Source organism: Nyctibius grandis (assembly GCF_013368605.1).
Source record: "Nyctibius grandis isolate bNycGra1 chromosome W unlocalized genomic scaffold, bNycGra1.pri SUPER_W_unloc_2, whole genome shotgun sequence".
Classification (NCBI taxonomy): Eukaryota; Metazoa; Chordata; class Aves; order Nyctibiiformes; family Nyctibiidae; genus Nyctibius; species Nyctibius grandis.
In genome coordinates this window covers 6059966-6085342 of record NW_027167473.1, presented here as the reverse complement: position 1 = coordinate 6085342, position 25377 = coordinate 6059966, and the positions used below count along the sequence as shown (strand labels likewise).

The following is a 25377-nucleotide window of genomic DNA, read 5'->3' as shown; positions in this document are numbered from 1 at the left end:
GACCAAGCAGCTCGTTTGCCTTAGATTTGGCCTCCCTGCGTGGGGCTGCCTCCCTCTTCCTGGAGCTGAGGAGGAGCTTTACCTGGGGTGACACTTTCAGTCTAACAAAACCCTGCTTTCACAGAATCAGTCAGGTTGGAAGAGCCCTCTGGGCTCATCGAGTCCAACCATTGCCCTGACACCACCATGGCAACTAGACCAGGGCACTAAGTGCCATGTCCAGGCTTTTCTTCAACCCCTCCAGAGATGGTGACTCCAGCACCTCCCTGGGCAGCCCCTTCCAATGGCTGATGACCCTTGCTGAGAAGAAATGCTTCCTAATGTCCAACCTGACCCTCCCCTGGCCAAGCTTGAGGCTGTGTCCTCTTGTCCTAGCGCTAGTTGCCTTTATCTCTGTCTTGTGTCATATTTTAAAATTGAAAAGAATAAGCATGGAAACTTCACTTCATCAGAGATGCCAGGGACTTGTTTTCTTGTGTCACCAATGCAGAGTTGTGTATTTCTTGTAGACATGGAATGTGTCCTGACAACATCCTGCACAGCTCCCCAGTCGCTAGAAAATGTCAGTTCTAGTTGCCAGCCACAGTTAATTGGTTCTTACTCATTATTTATTTAATTTAATGCTCTGGCTGACTGTACCCTTAACTTATTTAAAATGATTTTGAGGAATAATTTGTCTCTTGTTTGCCTGAGAGATGTTAACAAGCGAAATAGAAACCTTAGAATTGGTTCCCAAATTGAAGGTTTTTCCAACCCCTTCAATGGTTGCGTTTGATCTACAGAAGGTCAGATTTGCTTAGCTTCATGCCTTTTTATTGCTCTCTCATCTGTGGGTCCTCGTGGAGTCTTACACCTGCCTTGACAAGCGTTATTTTGTGGATGAATTGCTACTTTTGTCTTTTGGAAGCTCAATTTCTTTTTTATTTGTTCTTTTTTTCATAATTTATTCTAAATTATCAATTTAAAAATAGATATTTCAACTTTTGTGATTTGTGTTAATCTTGGCTTTTGCAAAAAATGTCAGCGACTCCCTTCACCTGAGGTTTAGTGTCTGCAAGTGAAATAACCAACTTCCTCCACGTAACTTCCTAATCTGCTGATTTCTCTTGATTTTTCTTCTCGCACATTCTCCACCCTCCTCTTCCTGGCTTCCTGATCCATGTTTATCGCTGCATAATGTTATTTCCTTCAACCCCGGCATCTGCCCGGGTGAGCACCTCTTCCTGCCGTCGGCCGGCCGTGCCCCTCGCTTCCACCATCAATCCACAACCCGTTGCAGCCTTTCACACACCACAGCGCTCCAATTTAGCTTCTTCAAATCCTGTAGATCTCTCTGCTTCTCTCTGGTCTCCAAAAGGCCCTAATTTATTAGAGAAACTGAACACTTCTGTAGACGAGGTTGGTGGTAGCTTATTTATAGCCTTCAGTTGTGCTCGGTCCCTCCCTTCTCTGAAAAAACCCAACCAAACCACAACCAAACCTCTCCCTTCTTCTCTGAGGCTTTTGAAGAATAGTGAACTTGGGACATTTTCCATGGGGATGAATAAAACATCCCCAGATATTGCAAATCTGTGCCCAAAATTTACACGTAACCAAGTGGGGTTTTTTTGCAAGTTGGTGGAAAAATGTCCTGAAGGCATTTTTTCCCCCCCAGTGTTTTGTTCCTGAGCACGCCTCTGCGCTTCCCGGGTTTGGCCCGGACCAGAAGTGGAAGTGCTGAAATACCATGAGACAGACTGTTTGTCAGAGGTGTCCCACTCCCTTTTCCAGAGCAGTCTAAGGCCCTTGTGTGAGGAAATATCTGAAATTTCTGGATGCTGATTTGAACCGAACCTCTGTACTTGTCATTCTGGGTTGCTCAGTGATGCCCTTTTTCACTGATGGGCTGTTGGTCCTCCTTGAGAGCACAGACTTCTCCATCTCCTGCCCAGTTCCCCAAGCTTCTCCCAAGGGACCACTTTCTGCGTTGGTACCTTGTTCAACTCCAGCCTTGACCACCTCAGCCATTGGGCTGTGCTGGTAGAACAAATGGAAATGAGGGAAATCCCAGAATTAATGAGGTTGGAAGAGCCCTTTGGGCTCATCGAGTCCAACCATTGCCCTGACACCACCATGGCAACTAGACCAGGGCACTAAGTGCCATGTCCAGGCTTTTCTTAAACCCCTCCAGAGATGGTGACTCCACCACCTCCCTGGGCAGCCCCTTCCAATGGCTAATGACCCTTGCTGAGAAGAAATCTTCTGGATGTGTTCAGAGAAAACGCTGGGGAGGTCAAAATACTGTGGGTTTTGTGCACACCAGAGCGCTAGGAGTTTGGCTAGTGATTGCCATTGGCTTAGTGGCTTCTATTTCTTTCAAATATAAGCACCAAATTTGCACTGCTTGAATATTAACTTTGAGTTCATTTATAGTGTTTAATTACTGCAAGCTTAGATCTTAAAAGAAGCCAAAGTTTTAAATTTACATTGAATTCTTTTGAAAAGAAAATTATATTTAAGTCAAAATGTTTGAAGTTTGATTTCTGACTGATAAAAGTAATTGTTTTCCTTACTCTGCTATTAGTTTTCCCCTAGAGTCCTTAGTTTTCCCTTTTGTAGCACAGCCAAGGAAGTTGGGGGAGGCAATGGCAGCGAAAAATCCTTGAAGATGTTAAACGTTGAAAGATTAAATAAAAAAAAATGCCAAATAGAGTGGAAAACTCCCCACCAAATTGCCTGAAATCTCACATATGTATGTAAATATATATGGTGTATATATAAATATACATATATGTACACACAGGTGTGTGTTTGCAAAATTAATTTGCGAAATTAATTTGCAAAATTAGGCTCAGACTATCTTTCTGGAGATATATATGGCTTGATTTTGCACCCAGTAAAGTTAATTCCATACGTTTCAACTACACAGGTAGTCGTAGAACTTTGAGATGTTAGGTAAAATAGGCACAGTTTCCCCAAAGGAGAAACAAAATTATTATTAAAACCCAGATTAATCGGTATTATTTGTCTAATATCTTAAAAATTATGACCTGGGGAAGCTTTTTCCCCCGTGGTCCTCGTAGATGCACGTCCGTTGGAACAGAACACAGGCTATAAACTTCACGCTGCGAGCGTGAAACCTGGAGCTGCCTCCAGAACTTTTTGCCAACTCTTATTATTAACTTCATCTAAAATAATAACTGAGAAAGGCCAGAAAAAAATATTGTCTATATCCACAGGGTTCGTTTTGGGTATTTTGGATTGAAAGGCTCTGATTGAAGGAAATATGGGCCACAGAGTAGAAATTGCAGGTCCAGTGCTGGAAAATGAAAATAAAGGTTGGTTTGTTCTCCTTATCCCCAACACGCTGGGAAGGGGCCACAGAATCACTGAGGTTGGAAGAGCCCTCTGGGCTCATTGAGGCCAACCATTGCCCTGACACCACCATGGCACTGAGATTGCATGAGAAGGAAGTAAAAAGCACTTGTGTTTATTCTCAAAATGCATTTCAAGCATCAAACCCAGTATCAATTCTAAATGGGAAAGAACGGAGTGTATTAGAGCTGTGAAGAGATGATTAAAGGCTTGATTTAACTAGTCATGTTGCAGCCCACAAACCGTATCTAAATCTCTGGAGCAAGCTTAAAAGATGACGTTGAGGTCAATCTTCGGAATACCTGGATTGGAGAAAATTAAAGCCGAGGAGTTCAGCTGCAGAAACCCCTGGTTCGCTCTGCAGGGCACACTCCTCCCGCTGCCGGTACGAGCGCTTCAGCCAAAGGGTGATGCTGACATAAGCAAAAGCGGTGACTCGTTAATTCAGCTTCGTTTGGTCGGGCAACCAAAGAGGAAAAAAAAAAGTCCTAATCCTCTTCCCGTGCCGCTCCCAGCGTCTCGCAGAGCCCCTCACCGTGGCACAGATCCCATCGCCGCGTCCCGTGCCAGGTGAGCCCAGCGCTGCCAGGGCTCCGCTCCCGGCGCGTGGCTCGCCCCGCGCTCCCCCGGCCGCACGCCGGCAGACAGATAAGTGTCGATTTGGTCACTTGCCTGAAGTCGTGTAATAAGTCAGCAGCAGAGCTCTGAATTTGATAACTAATATAAATATTTATTAGTGGTTTTACTCTGGCAGGGCTAGATAGCTGTGCTGCACCTCGCACAGAGTTTCTGCCTCGGAACCTTGCAGCTGCCTGCGCTTATTTTACTTTTTTTATTAAAAAAAAAATTGGGCAAAATTAAATATATGCATTTTCTTTAATTTTATTGCAGATTTTTTAATAGTGTTTCCTTCCCAGCGCTGTTTCTGAAGTCACTCTCCAGCCAATGACATCATCTCTCTTCCAAGGAAACTACTCTGATGTAGTTCCTGTAATTCGAGCAGTAACTGAGTTAATTCCAAATTAAAGGAGTTATTATCGCGAATATGTTTGGAGCGCGGGATCAGAGGATGGCTGGGACGAGTTTTCCTTTGTAGAAGGGGTAGGCTCGCTAATTAATTAACTGAGGAAATAGATGGAACACCAAGAAGGACGAGAGGAACTATATTTGTACTGTGATCAATTTGCAAAAGTTGCCTCCATTTGAAAAGTACTTTATTAGACTATCTGGAGAAATGTGTAATGATCTGCCAATGTAGGTAGTGTGCCCAGACTCGTTACCCAATTATTTTACGTGGGCAATTAACAGCGAAGAGAAGCAGTTTGTGTTGTAGGTGAATCCTTGTGTGCTCACACTGCGGTCCTGGTGTCCACGAGCGAGGCACACCCAATTTAATTGTGTTCTGTCTGGGAGCGTGTAATTAATATACTTATTTATTTATGTATGTAGTAAACCCTGTGTATACTGCTTTGTGTAAATCCCTGCCTCAGACACCTCACTGTGGCCAAATTTCATGGCCTGTAGTGGTTGCCATTAATTTTCGTGTGACCAACCAACGTGTATTTCCCTGGACTTGCTCTCAGGAGTGGCCAAAAATATTTTGTTGGGTTTTTTTCTTGTCATGGGCTGTGGACGATGTTAACCTTTCTCAGAGGTGATGCTCCCGAGTCCCCGGTGCAGGGGAAGGTGCGAGTTGCAGATGTTTATTCCAGCCCTGTATTTTATCTGTTGGACAGACCTGGTTTTTGCAACTTCAGGGTATTGTGGCAGCGCCTTCATCTGAGGGAACAGGAGGGAACCTGAACCTTTAAAAATTGATTTAAAATACTTTATGAGTCTGCAACATCTATCACCTTCTCTACTGGTCTATGCAACATCTGTAAATTGAGCTGCCAAGGGAAATTAAGGGGTAGGTTGGTGTGGAATGTCATAAGCGTAAAGAAGGCAGCAGTTAATTTAATTTTTTTTTATCGAACTTGCATGGAGTAAGGTTTACAAATACCCAGCATCTGTGCGAGATTGGATTTGGCTTGCAAATTATGAGTAGTAACAGCTCTTGGTTTTTGGAGGCTATGACGAGCTGACTCTTCTGAGCAAATCTTTACCTTGAATTCCTGAGGTGCATCCAGAACTGGGAGTAGTTGGTATTCCCCATTCCTGAGCCCCCTTTCTCCAGGATTTCTGGATCCTACGAGTTGCAGAAAGCAGCACTGGTAGTAAAGTGGGGGTAAATCGATGCTGGTTCCTATTTCTGAGCAGAAGAGTAGTTTGCTCGCAGGAGTAAGGAATGAAGGCTGAGAGAGGGCTGTGTTTTTACACGTGCATCTATGGATTTACTTTCATGAATAATGAAAATACGATACCTGTATAAATCTCTTAGATGGGACTAAAATCAAGTTTACTTTAATGATGGTAAAATAAAATAACCTGGAATCCCATGGGAAAATTGCAAGTGCAACTCTGGCTACTGAAGAAGTGTTACGCTAAAAGGCAGAGACTAGTTATGGATGGCAAGAAAAGACTTTATACTTACTCCTGGAAAGTAAGTTGAGACACACATTAGGAGCAAAGCAATTATACAAATGTTAAGAGAAGAGACAGTGATTATTGGACTTTATGACAGGAAGTCATTGAGAATTTCCTGAAAGAAGTAAAAGAGGAGTGTATCTGCATTCTGCTCAGGGACTTGGGAGTGCTTAGATATTTATAGGAAAATTCCGAGAGGTTGGGTGTGTTTTCCATTATACAGATTTCCTATAAAAAATAAATAAATGTGCCACAACAAACAAACGGCTGCATCTTCTGCTCTCTGCTGCAAGACTTGCTCAGGTTAGATTATACCAGGCTTAATTACTGAGTCATTGATTTACTTTGCACGATTGCATATGGATGTGTTGGGCTGACTTGTATGGGGGGGTTGTGTGGGGGGGGTCAAGTTGGGGTCCATAACCCCCCAAGGGCTTTGGAGGGCTGGGGATGCTCTTGTCCAGTGGTGAGGCCCCTTTCTAACCAGATCCCCCTGTTCCCCTCGCCCTGTCTCACGCTTACCCTTCTGATTAAAATTTATTCACCCCAAAATTATGAATAATACCCAGGAGGTGGACAGGGGGATGTAAACCAGGAGGAATATATATATAAACACGCAGAACTTCCCACCCCAGACTCTTGTTGCTCTCTGGAAACTTAAGTTTTTAGATTTAGGATCTGAAATGCTCTGTTGAAACTGGGCATGGAGCACTGGGATGCCTCGGGTCTGATCCTAGCACGAACATCTAGTTACTGTGTGGTTGTGAACAAGCCATTTAGCATAAAGATGCTGACATTTATGTGGGTGCCTAATTCCACAAGGAAACGCTGAAATATGTAGTTTGCAGAGATTGAGCAAGCGGGCCCACATTGTTCTTTGTGAAGCCACTCTTGATTAATTCCTGTATAAATAAAATCAGAATCAGACCCGATTTTCCCAAAGAGAAGAGAATGAGAATAATTTCTGTTGTTTGGTATGGGGGTTGGGGTGAAAAGGTCAGAGTTCCCCCAAATTGAGGGGTAATATCCTATCAATTCATTTTTCCAGTAGATGTTTTGTTGGTTTGTTTTGTTTTGTTTTTTTCCCCTCATATCCCAATCCTTCAGTTTCTATCTCGGAGTGTTTTAACAATTAATCTAAAACATATTAATTCTCATTAATGCTTCTCTCCACACAATGGCTTTTGTTTGGCTTCAAGTTATGGTGTATGTGAACTTCCTTCCAAGCCCCGATTCAGCTGAAGCTGTAAAACCTCGCGTCCCCTTTGGGGAGCTGGAACCTGCTTCCCACCCCAGAGGAATCGCTCTGGAGCGTCGGAAGGTTCCTGATACAAGAAACCAGCTCACACAGAATCAATGAGGTTGGAAGAGCCCTCTGGGCTCATCCAGTCCAACCATTGCCCTGACACCACCATGGCAACTAGACCAGGGCACTAAGTGCCATGGCCAGGCTTTTCTTCAACCCCTCCAGAGATGGGGACTCCACCACCTCCCTGGGCAGCCCCTTCCAATGGCTAATGACCCTTGCTGAGAAGAAATGCTTCCTAATGGCCAACCTGAACCTCCCCTGGCCAAGCTTGAGGCTGTGTCCTCTTGTCCTATCGCTAGTTGCCTGGGAGAAGAGGCCAACTCCCACTACAACCTCCCTTCAGGTAGGTGTAGACTGCAATAAGTCTACAACTACAAATAACAACTCCTCAGAGCTGAAGCGAGTTACGTGGGTCTGTTGCTGGATTGTTCTTAACTGTTTTGTGTGTGTGCACAAAGGCACATACATTATTTTTTTTCAAGAAGTTGATCTGTGCAGACATCAACAGGATATTATTAGTCCCAAGAACTGACGACAGTTTGACAGCCTGATGCGTAGAGGAAGGAAGTTTACAAACATCTCGGAGAGAGCCATGGTGAGCAGTTGAAGGAAATGAGGCATGTCCTGCTGTTATTGTGCTTATAGCCCTGGGATTCCCAAGGGGCAGCACAAGCCCATCTTGAGACCTCAGTCTGGCAAAGAACAAGTTGACTCATATTTTATTTTTGTTGGTTTTGTTACTAGTCTGTTATTGTTCCAATTGTGATGTTGCTTGTAAACAAACTGCTGCTGTAATTTTATTTGCAGCTATTGAATGATAGCTCAGGCACGTACAGAACAGGCAGCTCAAGCTAGTCATTATTTTTTTGATACATTTTTTTGATGTTGCAATGCAGCAGCTATGGTATCTCCCAGATTAATAATCACAGAATCAACCAGGTTGGAAGAGACCTCAGGGATCATCGAGTCCAGCCGTTGCCCTGACACCACCCTGGCAACTAGACCATGGCATTAAGGGCCAGAGGAGTCCCTATAGGGACTCTATAGGTTATATAGATTGGGATTAAATCCCATCAGATACGGCTCACAGCCAGAAATCACTCAGTCTCAGAATAGTGAGTCAGTTTTTGCCATTTCCAACGTTGTTTTGGGTTTTCTTGCAGTACTTTTTAGTTCAGTAGCTAAAGCGATTCAAAAATTAAATGGTCATTCATGGGAGTGAAATAAACTAGACTTTTAAAATATATCTACTAAATAAAAGGCTTCATGTTGGCATGTTGATGAATATCTACAGGGCTTTTTAAAGCCAGTAGATTATCACTTGTGTTAGGAAGAACACAAAAAAGAAGTTAGTGTATCCTAACTCTTGCTCATGTTTATAGTACAGTTTTATTACTGAAGGTAAGACAGATAACTGGGCATTACTCCAAATTCCTGGCAGTTTTTCCCTTCCAGGGCACTAATATTGGGCTTAGCGTGTTGTTTTAAAGCCATTACCTTTCTTCACCTTCATAATTGCTTGTTCTTAGGGGACAATAGTGAAAACTCGGTGCTCATAAAGTAGACTTGTTATGCGACGTATGCAAAGGGATATTTTGTTATCAGTTGGGTTTACTTTAATCTCTGGCTCTGCGTTTTTGTATGGTCATATATAAATGGGTAAGTTCTTTGATTATTTAAGCATCTATATGGCACACAGGTAGCTGACCAGAAGCAGAACTCAAGATCCTGGTGCTTTTGAGCTTCAACAAGTTGGTATGACAACTTGTGGTAATAATTTACCGTTCATATATGGACACTGCTGCCCGTCCCACTTCTGGCACAGCTCTAGAAGCTGCGGGGTGTATGAAAGGGGTGACTTCTGTATGTGCAGGTGGAGAAGACGTTGCTCCTCATGTGGCTGAGGGCTGTTTTGTCTGGAGGTTCAGAACTAAGCTCAAACCGCTGCATTTCTTCTCTGGATGCTCGTTCCCAAGAAGACCCAGAGTGAAGGCATCAAGACTACGGTCAGGGAATTGTTTTCCATCTGAACTCATCTGGGAAACAGGTATAATATCTATCAATTCATGATGCTGCTGCTGCCTGAGAGGAAAAGCCACCTCCGGCCAGTGATCAAGTGATGGTCTGACTGGGAGGAGAAGAACAGGCTCTGGGAATCAGCAGAGGACAGGTAGTCAGTGGAGCAGCAGCAACCTTTGCTGACTGCAGCTAGGAGACTCTGAAATGGGCTGCCAGAGCGAGAGACAGCAGGAGAGAGCGTTTACTGCGAACAATTTGACTGGATCCCATGCCCTTGGGGAAGTTTTTGTTCTTTTCTTGGTAGGGGAAATAGCTTGGATGAAAGATATGAGGATATGAAATAAGTTTAACAGCAGGAAGTTGTGTAAACATGATTAATTCCATTAATGGAAACTTTCAAATTGAAGGTTGTCAGTCCTTGTGTACATACCTCTTGTTTTCTTGTGAAATGTCACGCAGAGTATTGAAACACTATCGTAAGGGAGAGCATTAAAAAGAGAGAGAGAGAAAAATATGCTTGGGTAGTTGCCTGGAAAGAATAAGAAAATGCTGCTGCCTTGCCCAAGATTATAGTAGATTTGGAAGGTTTTGTGTCAGATTTTCCTGCCATATTTCACTTGTCCTGTATGAATAACAGTTCATTTGCAAAGCTTGTCTGGGACGAAGGCATGAGAACCCAGAAAGGCGGCTTCTCCGTGGCTGCTGGGGAGGAGATGACTTGAAGCAGTGCAAGCAAGAAATTCTGCAGTCGAGAAGCTGGTAGCATCACTCAGCAAAAGGCCAGCTTGTGATTTGGAGTTAAAGATGCTGTTGGAAAAACACCCAGTGGCATTTATGGTGAATTCTGAGGTGCTGAGAGGCATGTAGGCACCATCAGACTGGCACAGGAGAAGCACCACCAAGTGACGCGTCTCTCTGAAAAAAATCAGCGCGATGCTGAGGTTGCAGAGCACAAGGCGCTTGGAAGAGATCCTGAACCTGCATCTTAACTTTTAAAAACTATAAATATACATTTGTGTGCATGTATATATGTGCACATGTGTGTGAATTCATATATCGGGCTCTGGCTGGTCTTGCTCCCGCTCCACAAAGCATCTCCCCCCCGCCCCGTCCTGCGCGGCTGAAATAAGCTGCAGCTGCCGTCAGTCTCGTTGCCTTTTCATGATACGGGGATGTGGTGCTATCAAAGCCGGCAGGATGAAAGCACAAAAGCTTCCTGTTTCCAGCTGTTTTCCTCAGCAAAGAGGGTTTTTTTTTTTTCTCCCAAAGATGATGCTTCCTTTTAAGGGGTTTTTAATCTGCAAACTGTTTCCTCGGTTTATTTCGCTACAGTAAAATGTGTTCCCTTTAGGTCATATCTGTCTCTTTTAAAAACCAACCTGCCCTTTTCAGTAGTTTTGTTTGCTACTCAAAAGAACAAACATGACTTTATAAAAAACCTTTAATGAAGTAGAAAGACCAATAAACCTTTTGCCACTAGAGCTGAAAATTTATAGTGATGTGTTTTTTTTTAAAGAGAAACCTTGAATAAATTAAGTGAGGAAAATAATACTGACTTCATAACACTTCAGAGTTTTTAATACGGAGATTCTTGTGTTTGTGCTTAGTGTACAAAAAAAATAGGTTTAGGTTTATATCATATGTAGCAAATGCTTTATTTGGGGACACGAGTAACTTTAAATAATGGAAGAAATAGTGACTAGGCTACAAAAAAATATCTTCCAGCTGCTTCCATGATGTTAGTAAACAAAGCTCAGCTTAATGAAAAGAGACTTTCTTCTAAAGTAAACAGATATAATTAAAATATTGTGCCTTTCTCGATGGCTCTAATTCTGTGTAGGGTTTGTCGCAATCGGAAAGACCCTAAAGTGCCACCAACCCCTCGGTGGAAGAGGGGCCCTGCGTTTTATTAAGGTGAAATGTTTATGGGGGGAGTAGATGGTGGCTTCAAGCGCTTGCCCATGTTGGGTCCAGCAGCCACGGTGTCGCGGAGGTGTCCACCCACGTGGTCACCTCGCTGGTGGTGCTGACGGGAACCCTCTGGTGGGTTCCTACCTGCTCCCTTTGCAAGGGGGATGAGGAGTGAGTGGACATCAACCACCCTGGGCACGAGCGGTTGTACAGCGTCGCCGGAGGTGTGTGGCACAAAAGCAGGAGGGAGAGGACCACCTCGTTTCGTTTGAGCCGTAAAGCTTTCTCTGACGTATTTTTTTGAATGGAGATGGTGTCCCAAATGCCAAGATGTGTTGAAGGATAGCTGGTTGGCTTTGGCTGATTGTCCTATATTTACTGCTTACAAGTTGCATTGTTGTTGAAAGTCTGCTGTGGTCCGTAAATATGTTCTGGAGCTGTACAAAAATATCCCCATTACCATATTCAGAAGGACAACAATTGTCATGGTTGGATGACTTCGAAAGTAGCGCGGGCTGTAAACAGGATGTGCTGAAATGAACTCGCGCACAGTTCCGCTGCAGTGGGCTTTGCAACGAGCGTCTGCTCGTTATCAGCACTGCTGAAAATAATCTTTGGAGCCTCTGAAGGACGTAGTGCTCTGGGTTTTCAATCAGTTCTTCTAAGAGGAGAAGCTTAGCTGGCGTTGCTACCATTAAAGATAGCCCGGTTTGGTTTGGGAGTGGTGGCTGGATTCTTATAAAGGGAAGAAGGGAGAGAGGGGGAGGAGGGATGAAAATTCTCCCCCAAATTCTGTTGGAAAAACCTTTCTATTAACAAATTCAATAGCTAAGAGGGAGGCAGGATGTCCTGAGAGGAACTCGTATCTAGACATGGGGGGTGTAAAATTTGCCTCTTGAACTTGTGGTTGTTTTTCACTCAGTAGTGTTAAGGTATGTAGCAGGAAAGAATATTTCATCGGAGTGGTACGACACGCTCCGGTCTCAGACATTGCTGAATATATGCTTGCTTGGTGGAGGGACATAAGCTACTCAGTTTAAATGCTCTAACTTCATTTCAAAGGATACCTTTAAGGACTATTTCTTTCTTAATGACCCATCAGATGAAAAAGTACCGAACTTGCTAAAAACACCTTTCAGAAAGCCATGGAATCTTTCTCCAGTTTAATTCTCAGCAGCATTCTCCAAAGTCCTTATAATTTAGAAAGATGAATGATGATCTAAAGACAGATTTCCAATGATGCGCTGAAGCTTCTCCTTCTGGCACCTTTCCCTGCGGCAGCCGCTGCCTTCCCTGATGTTCCCAGGAGCAGTTTCCCTTAGTGTGGGCAACTGGGCCTCAACTCCAGCGAGGAAGATGCAAGGCTGAAATGGTTTCCATCCTTCCCTTATGGGCGGCTTCTAAATTTATTTATGTTTTAAAATGAATTCCTTGCAAAGGAATTGTGGCCTTCTCGGGAGCAGCAAGAGACTCAGGGCCCTGTAAGTTTCTTATGAGCATATGGTCAGGCTGAGCAATAGCAGATGCTGCCTGAGCAAAGGGCAGAGCCTCAGAAGGCAGGAGATGAAGGCGGCTTCAAGAGCCCCTCGCTCAGTGCTCTTGCAGTTCAAAACCAAATGCTGCCTTGTGTAAGTTACCCCCCGGCAAAAGCTTCAAGGTTTACGCTCGTGGAAGAGTGGAAGTCTTCCAAAAGTGCCGAAGAATTTCTCAAACTTCCATTTTATCAAGACAGTTGGGTTCTAGGGCCTCGCAAGAGTCCACTTGGAAAGGCCTAACGGCCTGGAAAGGCCTAACGGCCTGGAAGGGCCTAACGGCCTGGAAGGGCCTAACAGCCTGGGCATGCTTGATATAAGCAGCTACGCAGGGCAGATAGTGAGGAGGTTTTGGAGATATATTTGGCATTCATTATTGTCCTGTAAGTCGAACAGAAAACCTTGAGAAAATTAATGAAACCATCTGGTTTGAAGAAAGGAGGTTTCCTTCGTTGTATAGGAGGGAAGCGAGCGCGTGCCGAGCGGCGGAGGAGGCTCTGTACCTATGGTCAACCTGTGGCCACCTCTGGTGGGTCTGCTGGGGACAGGCAGCCTGGTATTTTTTGTCAGTAAGTATAAGGAGTGGGAAGTGCTTTGTGTATTCTACAGTGATGAATTAATTTGGTGTTCATTGTGGTAGCACTGATCGTAATGAATTAATTTGGCATTCATGTGGATGTCGTGCTTTTTTTTTTAAAGCTTTTCTATTACAATGCAGAATTAGTTAGTAGACACTTAAAGCGTTACACATCCCATTCAGTTGTCATCATAACCTGTTTGTGCTGGTCCCTTGTCTGGATGAAGAGGGCATGATCACGCATGCGTTTCCTTTTCCATTGGTGAAGTGTTCCAGTTTAACTGGGAGATATGCTGGTGAGTCAAACCAGTAAATGTTGGTTTCAAACTGAGCTGAGGTGTTGTGATGTTGCAGGAAATGTTTAAAATGCAACTCTTTCATCAAGGGAGTGTTTTTTAAAGCCTTTAAACAGATATTTTTTAAAAAATTTGTGGATGTTCTCATAGTTCTGTGTATAATGTATATTAAGATTTTGGACAAAATATGTACTTCTCACTGGAGATGTTCTATGATGTCTTGTAGACACAGGGCAGTTACCTGGAATTTCTTCTTCATGAAGTGCCTAATTATTAGTGTGATCTGGACCTGAGAAGGTAGAAAGGGAATAACAGGTTTGTTTAAGTCAACAGAGAGTATTATGGTTCTCCCGTGCAGTGTTGCCAGTTCTTGAGACTCAATATTTGGTGTTTAATTTGGCCAGGAGATAAACAATGCAATTATTCTCTTTCTTCTTAACCAAAAAGAAATCTCTAACTTTTGCTTGCAGTGAAAAGCAAAAAAAAAAAACCCAGGAGCTGAGCTTAATGCACCATAAAACCTAAAGAAAACAGAGAAAGCAATCTTCACTTTTACCTGCATCAACTTCTGGTTGAACTTGAGCACGTGTTTTAGACAGGAGGGGTTTTCAGCCCAAGCTAAATCTAACCCACTGCATCAAAGTATAATAATAAGACAGAAAAGGTGGTTCTTGACCAGTGATGGAATGCTTTTGTTCAATCTTTTTCAAGTCAGGTGCTTGAAACCTATTTTATTAATAAATATTCCTGGATCTCTATGGCTTTGTATAAGGCGTGTGTGGGCAGCTTCAAAGCAGGTGCACAAGGAAGGGTAGGAGTAATTTCCTCAAAGATCAAGGGAAGCCTAAAAAGCTTTCTTGGAAACTTTACAAGTATTAATTTTGGGGAGAAAAATAGAGATTTGTGGTTTTAGTAGCATTGTAACATTACAAATAATGCCCAATCTCAGAAAACGTTGAGCGTGGAAGAGTACGTAGAACATTTAGGTGATGGTTAAATGGAAATGCTTTATTTGGTAGCTCTTACCTGAGCTGGCTCTTTGGGAACCCGAGTGTCCTTGGGAAAGCTCATCGCGGGCCATGGGGCTCCCGTGTGCGTTCATCATGAGAACAAAGCGGGCTGGAGCACCAGGGCCTCGAGAGGTTGGGATGTGTCCCCGGAGGGGGAGTGCCCATGTGCTCCTGAGGACTCCAGCAGCTGGCAGGGCTGGGGGAGTGAAAGAGGGGAAAGAAAATAGCAAGTGTCCAGTAAATAGAAAGAGTTTGCTGAGGGCTGTCATAGTACACTTTAAATGCAAATACATCCAGGGCGCTTCTAATGTGATTTTCATATAGATGAAGTAATTCGAAAGTAGGCTTAAATTAAAGTGCTGTTCTCCAAAGACAACAAGTTTAGCAGAAAATGGCCTTTAGTTTCATTAGATATTTTTTTTCTGTTTACATTTGATTTCCCTTTCATCAGATTTGCACGGTTTGCAATCAGGACAGTATCTTCTTCTGTGACTTTTGCAGTTGGAGGATGAGCTGGACTGGTGGCAGTTGGTTTTCAGTTAGTTTTTCTTTCTTTCTTTTTTTTTTACCTCAACTTTTTCCAGTTACACATTCCTTGTTAATCTTTCTGTTTCCAAGAAACATAAATATTGGGAATTAACCAGTCATGTACTGGCCAGAGAGGTACAAAACCCAGCTGCTGGTGTGGTCTGTAAAAAATCTGGTTTAGATAACAGCATCGTGTGGAAGTGTATCCAGAAACAGCTCCAACAGATGCGCTCCTGCTTCCGAGCTGTCCATTCAAAGGTCACCGAATTTATACCATAAATAAAAAAAAACTTGCTTTTTTTTTTTGAATACTTGATTTTACTTTATTTTATTCTTCTTTATAACGAAGCAGAAAAGAGAGGAATTAAGCCCACTGGATTGCTTCTGTTAATTCCAAGTTTCATTTAGTTGCTCTTACAACCTCAAAGCCACTAGTCAACTTGAACAGTAAGTAGTTATGGACAGTTTAAGTCAAAGCAAAAACAAATACTGACTTAAAAAATATTTGTCACTCAAACACGTAGGAAAAAACCCCATTCCTGTAGTGCCTTCACCATCAATCTTCACGGTCTGTTTGCAGAGCCAGGGCTCTGGTTCAGTTACGACTTCTGTAACGGTGTCCCAGACTGAGCTCTTCTGCATCAGGTTTCATCCAGTCCTATTTAGACTGATTAAGTTTTTAATGAGCTATTTCAGCACCTGAATATATTGCCTAATTTTGAAAGTGCCCATCTTCTGCTTCTTCCCCTGGCTTCCACTGAAGGCAGCGGGTCTCTTCTATATTAATATTTAAATATAAAATTGTGTAGTTAAATTGCCTACACCAAGTTTAAGAACATAGTTTCAGGCATCTTTTTCTTTTCACATCAAGGCACATAGATTTCATGAGAGTAACTACCACGTGCTGTTGTCTACATGACGCTCTAAATTATTGGACTGACTTATTCCGTGAAATAATCTCCTCAATGTATACGAGCAGAGCATTAACCTGGTTGTTCTTTTCCCTGGCCTTGTGGGAGCCCTGGTGCCCTCCCCAGATTGTTGTGATATATTGCAGCGTTGCTGCCAACTGTTAATGAGGTTACTAATGCGGTGTAACTGGGTAGCAAATTATTAAATGCTATTCCATACCATTGTTCAGCTTCTCTTAGCAATTTGTGAGAGGGATGCTCCTTGTAAATCAAGGAGCCTAAGTTGGATTTCTGCAATGATTTTCTCTTCCACGTGTAAAGGGGTTTTGTTTGTAGTGTGTCTTATCACGTGGTTGTGTCTCAGAGAACCAGAATGTTCTAGCTGCATTCAGACTTTCCTTATAAAGTTCATATTTTCATAGACTACACAAACATGTGCACAAAAAAAAAAATAAAAATTGGAAAATTTATTTATTTAGGAGCTCAATGCAGAGTTCTCCCAGAAAGGGACCAAAGCAAATGTTAAAATAAGAAGTTAACCTTTGACTCTTGGTGTCACTAGCCCTTCTCAGTGCTACACAACGGAGATGAGCATGTGTTTCACACCAGCCTTGGGAAGCAGAGGTCTTCAGAGATGCTTGGTGGGCAGGTTGGGCAGGGCGGGTGGGAGAGGAGTAGTTTAATTGTTGAGGTAACTCTTATTTGCGAGAGAAGACAACAGCCAGTCTGCACGACAATGATCTTTACAGGTATGGATGCAACCCCTCCATCCATCCTGCTTGTGGATACATTGAGCCCTCCTGGAGGCCCACAGTTGTCTCCTGGTTAGCTAGGAGCTGGCTTTAGGCTTTAATCAAAGCTTCCACCGTCGCCTTTTGGCTTTGATTGCTGGTTTGGAACCAAAATGTCCATTTGCTTCGCACAGAGTCCTTCATAACCTGTTATACAAGGGGAGTTTAAGTAAATCTGCCCTTATGTGTTTTTAGGTCATGGTGTAGAAGGTATGAACTTTGCCTGGAGCAGTCTGATTAATTATAACTTCGGAGTGCTCTGGGTTATTGGGTTCGAGTGAAAATGAAGTACTTTAACATTAATATAGAGTATACGTGAATATACGGTAAATTAATTAGATAACCACAGTTTATGAACCATTTATAAATGAAAGAGTCCTGAGAAACAGACACTTTCCTACTAAACTCTTATCTCAGCTTAAAATAAATTAAAAAAAGGCTAATTTTGCTCAGGTCCCTACACCTAAACTATCCCAAACCAGAACAAAATCAAACCTTCAGTGACCTGTGAAGCTGGAAAGGGTGATATAACTAGAACCTTAAGTAGGTAGTAAGACTAAGTTTATAGTTCCAGCAGCTCTGCTAAAAACTAGTTAAATGTGAAGTTACGCAGAAGGAGTGGGTATGTGAAGGTCATCTGTCTTGACAAGCACGGAGTCTGTCGTATGTGCGTTAGCAAATAGCTTATGTAACTCTCCTAAGCACAATGTGAGGGTTTATGACCTCACCCGACGGCAGGACAATGCAATGCTTTATTATGAATATTAAGATTGAGAACAGTTTAGATTTGTTTACACTGTCGATGTTTTATGGCCAATGCTGTCAAGTGACGCCTCAGACTGTCCGTGGGTATTTGTAAAGACTTTGGAAATTCAAATGAATTTTCCAATTTGTGACTTTAACAGAAGCGATTGAAGTGTATTGTATATATCTGGCAGCTGGTCCTACTCCTTTGGAAAAAAACAACCCTAAAGCTTTGTATCTAATCCCTTGAGGAAACCAATAGTAAATTGTTTATCAAATAAGTAGTAGAAATTTCCCATTTTGAACCTGTGCTTTCTTTACGTTGCTGTCACGGAAAGGATAATTACATGTGGCTTTGCAGGCTGGAGGTGCACGGCTTCAGTTTGTCTGTTCCTCTTCCCTTGTTCAAGCCCAAACTGTTGCCTGAACTTGGTGCAACTTCTCCCCATCCCGTGCCTGCAGTCTGTCCACATCCCTTCTATTGTCTGATGCTAAAACCGCGTTCGATTCCTCATAAATCCCTTTATTGTCTCCCTGCTGCTTCCCATGTCATATTTCAGTTGTCCTCACTGGTTTCCATGGCCCGTCACAGCCTGTGGTTTTGGTCGTGACTCAAGCTCCTGGCTCTGGATGAAGTCAGTCCTTGACTACTTCTGTCACCTTCAAGCTTCACAGAATCCCAGAATCAATGAGGTTGGAAGAGCCCTCTGGGCTCATCGAGTCCAACCATTGCCCTGACACCACCATGGCAACTAGACCAGGGCACTAAGTGCCATGTCCAGGCTTTTCTTGAACCCCTCCAGAGATGGGGACTCCACCACCTCCCTGGGCAGCCCCTTCCAATGGCTAATGACCCTTGCTGAGAAGAAATGCTTCCTCATGTCCAACCTGAACCTCCCCTGGCCAAGCTTGAGGCTGTGTCCTTCATACTGCCTTTCTTCCAGATCCTTCTCCCTGTCTATTTTTTTTTATCATGTCCTGGTGATATTTAGAGCATAATCTTCAAAAAAGATTGCATCAATGGATATGCATTTTAAATTTGCCAGTCCTTTAGCTCACCAAATGTCCAGGTTACCAACTTATTCTTCCCTTGATCTACTGCTCTTTAATCCTTCTTCTGTATTTTGTCATTTTTTTGTTGTGTATTTTTATTTAGTTCTTAAAACCCATAATACTCTGAGAAAAAAAAATTCTTTTGAAATACAAAACAGCAGAAAAGGTCTCAATCCCCCAAAATGAGTGTGTTTAACTTAATTAGTATTAGCAGTATCTGCCGTACTGTCTGTAAGGTGCTTCAGAGCACAAAGAGGAAACAGCAATCCCCAAGTCTCTGTTTATCAGACTTGTCCAAGTATGAGAACCATAATTAGTCTAGGATTTTCCCCACCCTTCTCATTTTTGACACAACTGTAATTCATACAATGAGAAATGCTAATCGTGTGTACAAAAAGTCTCTTTCATGTCGAGATCTTGGGCCTTTTCCTTCTCAGTTGAGGAGGTTTTGATTGTTAAATCCTGTATAAAATTACTTTTATAGGTTAATATACTATTTAATATACTATTTTTTCCCTTGAAGATCAAATTCAAAGCTGAAGATGTCTTTCTCCATTTACTGCTCTGAGCAGCTGATGTCTCATAATCCACACCCTTTCTCTTATCTCTTTCTCCAAACAACTCTCTTCAAAGCCCTCAGTGTTGAGGAACCCTGGAGGATCAACCCGTATCACGAACCCACCTAACCCAGGGTCTGTCCGGCTCCGTGAAGGAGCACCCGCTGTCCCAGGAACAGCTTTTTTGAGCTGAGGCAGTAGAAAACAGGGTCTGGCTTTGCCTTTAACGCAAACTGCTCTTGTCATCTGCTGCTGGCAAGGGTGGGGTGCGTCCTTTTGTTCTCCTCTGTCACCCAAAGCGGTACCCTAAAAGCCAGGCCAGGGAGGGATTGTCATAGCTCTGAGCAGCCTTTCCCCACTAAGCATGGGCTACCCCTTCCTGTCCCTCCTGCTCCTCTTAGGAGTGGTTACCCTTCTCCATGCTACTGTGCCCTATTTCCATGGCAGTTTGACTGCTGGATTCTCCTTTGCAGTCCTTCTGTACCTTCTGATTGTCTTCTGGGGTGAGCACGGTGTCTAAAAACACGTTGCCCTCATTTTCTGGTGGTACAAATGATGGTCTGAACCAGAAGCCCTTGCTAGACCAGTCCTGGTGGACAAAGGCTTGGACCTTGTTAGGTTTCCCTCAGTTACCTCTTCACCTGCTCTTTGGCTGGTTACTTCTGGAGAAGCTTGACTTTGGGGATCCATCTCAGGCTTGCCTGACGTGAGCATGGTGTCCAGAAGACGCCCACTCTTCCTGGGCAGGAGTCAAGTCCTGGGAAGGAACCACCATTTTCCTCGGCATCTCTTCCCAGTGCAAACACTCTACAGCATTTTGGGGGAGGTTAAGCAAATGTATTAATTTTGACTACAGTATATTACCTTTCTTCTTTGGAAAGTCATCTTAAATAATTTGACTTTGAGTTCACCAACGAGCAGTTGGAAGATTTTTTTCCTTTCGCTCTGGTCTTCCACGACTGATCCCGTTTGCTGTATGGGTAAATTCAGGAACACAACACGAGGCTTCTCTGAAATATATGTTCTAGTTATTCATGAAAGGTAAAAAGTCATCAATTTAAGCATATTTATGTTAAAATATTTTCCAAGTTTGTTACAGTATTTTGGAATTATAGTCGTGCAATTCTATTTCAGGTGCTCGCTCAGCACCTGTATGACTATATTTGTTAAGTGTGATGATTTTTGATTGTGCTGCGACGTGGTCAGGCAGCGTGTGTGTAAATGGTGGAGAAAGCAACGTTCCTAATCCAGTTTGCTCCAAAATTCACCAGATCCACCACTCTGCTCTTTTTTTCTTCTCTCGCCTGTTGCTAGACTACTGTTGCTGTGTGTAACACCAGGTGCAGACTTCTTTTTACATGGATATTTCATATACATCATCTTTCAAACAGCACCTCTTTTTTCTTGAAACAGTTCTTAAGTTCTTAGTTACTTTTGCTAGTCTTGAGTCTTCTCTCCTTTCCTTTTTTCCCCAACTCTCTGAGCAAAATGCCTGTGATATCCGTGTTGGTGTTTACCAGAGTAAAGCATGAGAATATATTTTTCTAGCCCGTGGTTTTAGGATTTTATGTATGTGCCTAAATTTTTTTATTGGAGGTGGTGGGAGGTTCAAACAAAATGAGGTTGGACATGAGGAAGCATTTCTTCTCAGCAAGGGTCATCAGCCATTGGAAGGGGCTGCCCAGGGAGGTGGTGGAGTCCCCATCTCTGGAGGGGTTTAAGAAAAGCCTGGCCATGGCACTTAGTGCCCTGGTCTAGTTGCCATGGTGGTGTGAGGGCAATGGTTGGGCTCGATGAGCCCAGAGGGCTCTTCCAACCTGACTGATTCTGTGACTTCATTTAAATACCAGTTTTACTTCTTTTAGAGAGCTGCTGAGTGAAGCGGTAGTTGTTTAAATCACACTGTATTAATCACGTTCTGAAAAACTGACCAGATCTGTGACGATTTGCTTTTTATAATGTCACATTGCCTAATGCTTGGGATTAAGTGAGGTTAATTTACAGGAGCCAGATTCTGGAGAAAATTACATATGTGTTCAAGTTTATGCACTCTGGGATAAATCCAAGCTCTGAGAATAAGTCACTGGAGAATTTGGCATTGACTTCGGTGTCGTTAGGGTTTCACTGGCCTAATTACCTAATGGCAGTGCTTACAGGGTACGTAATAAATTTCCGGAACTAGGTTTAGGAGCTTACAAACCTTCGTGCAATATCTGTCGTACTAAATTATTAGTAAACTAGGCTAGATAAACCTCACTAATTACTACCTAGTTATTTTTTTCTTTGCTGCTGAGGGAGAAGTGCTGTTGATTTGAGGGCTGGTCCAAGGGGGACAGAAGTTAGCTGGGTTTTGACTGTTGATACCTTCTTTACAAGAGATGCTGAGCATCTCTTCTAGATTCAGTTGAATATGCTTTTACAGAATCACAGAATCAATCAGGTTGGCAGAGCCCTCTGGGCTCATCGAGTCCAACCATTGCCCTGACACCACCATGGCAACTAGACCAGGGCACTAAGTGCCATGTCCAGGCTTTTCTTAAACCCCTCCAGAGATGGGGACTCCACCACCTCCCTGGGCAGCCCCTTCCAATGGCTAATGACCCTTGCTGAGAAGAAATGCTTCCTAATGTCCAACCTGAACCTCCCCTGGCCAAGCTTGAGGCTGTGTCCTCTTGTCCTATCGCTGGTTGCCTGGGAGAAGAGGCCGACTCCCACTGCGCTACAACCTCCCTTCAGGTAGTTGTAGACTGCACTAAGGTCACCTCTGAGCCTCCTCTTCTCCAGGCTAAACAACCCCAGCTCCTTTGGCAGGTCCTTTCCCAGGTTCTTTGCTATTCTTACAAGAGAATACTTGTAAATGAGATGAAAAGGGACAAGGAGCACGCGTGCGAGGTGCAGGCACCCATGGGAGACAGCCATGGCACCCATGCAAAGGTACCAACCACAGCAAGGCTTTCGCTCCGCTGCCAGTGAAAAAATATCTTCCAGCAAATTCACAAATGCAATAAAGCTGCATGTTTTTATTTGCTCTTTATGTCTAAGAACGATTTTTCTCTTGCTAAGCTCCCAATTTCCTAGCTGAAGATTTAGGGTCTGTTTGAAAATGCCTCTTTTTTCCCCACCTAGAGCTTGCATTTTTATAGAGCTTCACGCTACGTGTTCTAGACTTGAGTCCCTTCTTTTTGTCTGTAGCCGAGATAAAGAATTAGTAGTTTAAAACAATAACTACATGTTCCACTCTGATCAAGGAATTAGATAATCTGGCATGTTTGCTTAAGGGGTCTGTATCTTGGGGCTTTTATAGGGCAGTATTAAAGCCCTGAGCCTTCTTATTATGCCAATACCCAGAAGATTGCTTTAATGAGAAGTAAAGGGCCTTTTTCCAATTACAAGAGAGTAACTGCATTAAGTTCCTGTGTTATGTCAACCTGCTTTGATTTGATTACTGCGAAAGAAATGGATTTATCTGTCAGTGTTACTTAATTAAGCCTTCTCATTGATGTTTTGCAGAGTAATATAGCGTAGTTTGCACATTTAAGTCTAAATACAAAGAAAATTGGTCGAAAGCTAAGACGCGACCCCTGAAGATAAGGCACAAGAGCCATTGCCTGTCACTTTCTGATCAGAGTCCACAACTTTTTAACTTTGGTGGAAGAACTTGAGCGTTATGTGGGCTCGGATTAAAGCGAGGTAAAGGGCAAGGAGCTTTCAGCCAAATTTGAGATGGCAAATCTGACAGAATTATTCTGTGAGGTTGGTCTCCTAATCTCTACCCGCTGTGGTACACTTGGGTATGTAGAATGATGTCTGTGTACCTTTAATGTCTGTTTTATATAGAATCACAGAATGGTTTGGGTTGGAAGGGACCTTAAAGACCATCTAGTTCCAACTCCACCAGACCAGGTTGCTCCAAGCCCCATCCAACCTGGCCTTGAACACTGCCAGGGAGGGGGCAGCCACAGCTGCTCTGGGCAACCTGGGCCAGGGTCTCACCACCCTCACAGTCAACTGTTTCTTCCTAATATCTCATCTCAATCTCCCCTCTTTCAGTTTAAAACTGTCCCCCTTCATCCTATCACTCCTTACCCTTGTAAAAAGTCCCTCTCCTGCTTTCCTGTAGCCCCTTCAGGCACTGGAAGGTGCTAGAAGGTCTCCCCGGAGCCTTCTCTTCTCCAGGCTGAACAAGTCCAACAATAACCATGCTAGGAAGGTTTGCCATCTACCTTTGCATCTCTTCTGCAGCCTGCATGGCCCTACAAGGCCTTTATGCACAAACCCACCCAGGACAAGCTGGCGTGGGGCTCGCGAGGTCTCCAACTGACTGCAACTCTTCCAAGCAACAAGGAATGACGTGACATCTCTGGAAGGGGTGACAGAAGACTTGGCTGGAGCTGGGTGGTGGGCTCCCAAAGGGAAGAGCTTGGCAATCGAGCGTACCCCTTGCCCGGGCTGGTGTGGGGATGCCCCTTCCCTCTAACTGGGTAACCCGCTGGGTTTGTCCCCGCTCTGGTGGTGGGCTCAGAGCTGTCCCCTGGTCCCCCAGCTGCTGCTCCCCAGGGCTGAGCTCTTCTGCTCGCAGGTGGGTTCTGGAAGCTGTGCCCGAGGGTGGGACCATGGCCATCCCAGTCAATGGGATAACATCCCCTGATTTTGAGCAGGCGATGGATCGGGGCTCTCCAGAGTTAATTGCCTGTTACATAACACAAATGATTTTTAAAAATATGCCTAATTAACCTAATAGAATGGTTGATCTGATCTGTCAGGTAAATGATACACATTTTCTTTCTTTTTCTGGAGCTTAATTAAATATTTACCTAAGAGTGTCTTGTGCTATTAACACATTCATCTGTTCTTGAGATAACAGGAATTGTAACTGGGGGAAAGCATTAAACTGTACAAATGTGTGGGCTTTTTTGGTTTGATTTTTATTTTTAATATTGGAAATCAACCAGATTTGGTCACAGCACCCCTATTTGGAAGTCCTAATGACCATATCTGTTTCTCAGACAAGTTCCCACCAATCCTAGAAGTTAGGGTGAAGCAGTGCACAGGGGGAAGGGGAGCTGCTCGTTGGCAGCACTCTGAGAAAGTTTCTCTGGCCAGCCAAGACCTAATACGTATTTTTCTAATTAGATTAAAGCTACTGTTTGTGCATGGCAAAAGGCAAGCAATATTATTATTTCATTAGGATGCTGGTGGGGCCACAGGAGTATGTTGGAAAATCGCACTGAAACGGGCAATAACACTGTTATAGATCAATGTCAATCGTATTTCCTGATATTTAACATACTGTGAGTAAAAAAAAAAGTCATGGATTTAAGCAGTATGGGCCAGCCCAGCGTCGTACTAAAGGATGTGCTTAACGTTAAGCATGACTGAGCTCATTTACTTGAATTAATATGAGTGAACTATGATTTCGGTGGAATTATTCACGGGCTTCCATTAAACCTGTGCAAAAGCACCTCGCTCAACTGGTGTTATGTTTATCCATGAAGTTTTTAGCCAAGTGGAAAGTCTCTGGAGACTCCCAACTCATTTTAGGAAAGGTTTCATGATGGCAGCAGTATCTGAGTGCGCTGCAGAGGATCTTCTGCCTTCCAGAGGTGCTGGGCTTCTCCCAGGCGTTGGGAGCAGCGTGCCCAGCCTGGAGGTGCCCATCACTGGTTAGGGGACAGCCCCGTGCAGCTGAGGTGTTGTTGGAAGAAGTCACTGTGTATGTTTTCTTGGGTTTCTTCATTTTTTGTTTTTGTTTAGGCTCCTAAACACAACGAAAACTTGTGTTTCGTTGCCAAGTTAAGAGGAGCTTGTAGAGTCCTGGTTCTCTGCTCCATGCCCTAAGTGTCAGGTCTCACCACCTCTTGGCACATATGTCATGGGATGTGTTATTCACAGAATCCATCAGGTTGGAAGAGCCCTCTGGGATCATCGAGTCCAACCATTGCCCTGACACCACCATGGCAACTAGACCAGGGCACTAAGTGCCATGTCCAGGCTTTTCTTAAACCCCTCCAGAGATGGTGACTCCACCACCTCCCTGGGCATTCCTAGAGATACCCTCTAAAACGGCGGGGAGGAATGGTTCAAAACACCCTGAAATGGGCTGTCTGAAATTCCTGGAGGGTCTCTCAAGGATTGCAATGAATTTTCTATCAAATGATAGAGGAAAAAACCAGAAATAGTCCATCTGTGCTTAGCTTTAGGGACGTGGTTTTCTTTTCTTGAGATCCAACTAGGTGCTTCCATGCTTTTCTGCAGCAGA

At 43.6% G+C, this 25377-nt stretch overlaps 1 protein-coding gene across 15 annotated transcripts in view; it reads left to right on the top strand.

The window, feature by feature from the left end:
• Positions 1–25377, top strand: part of TCF4 (transcription factor 4) — a 189356-nt gene that overhangs the window by 31035 nt on the left and 132944 nt on the right. The window lies entirely within an intron of this gene.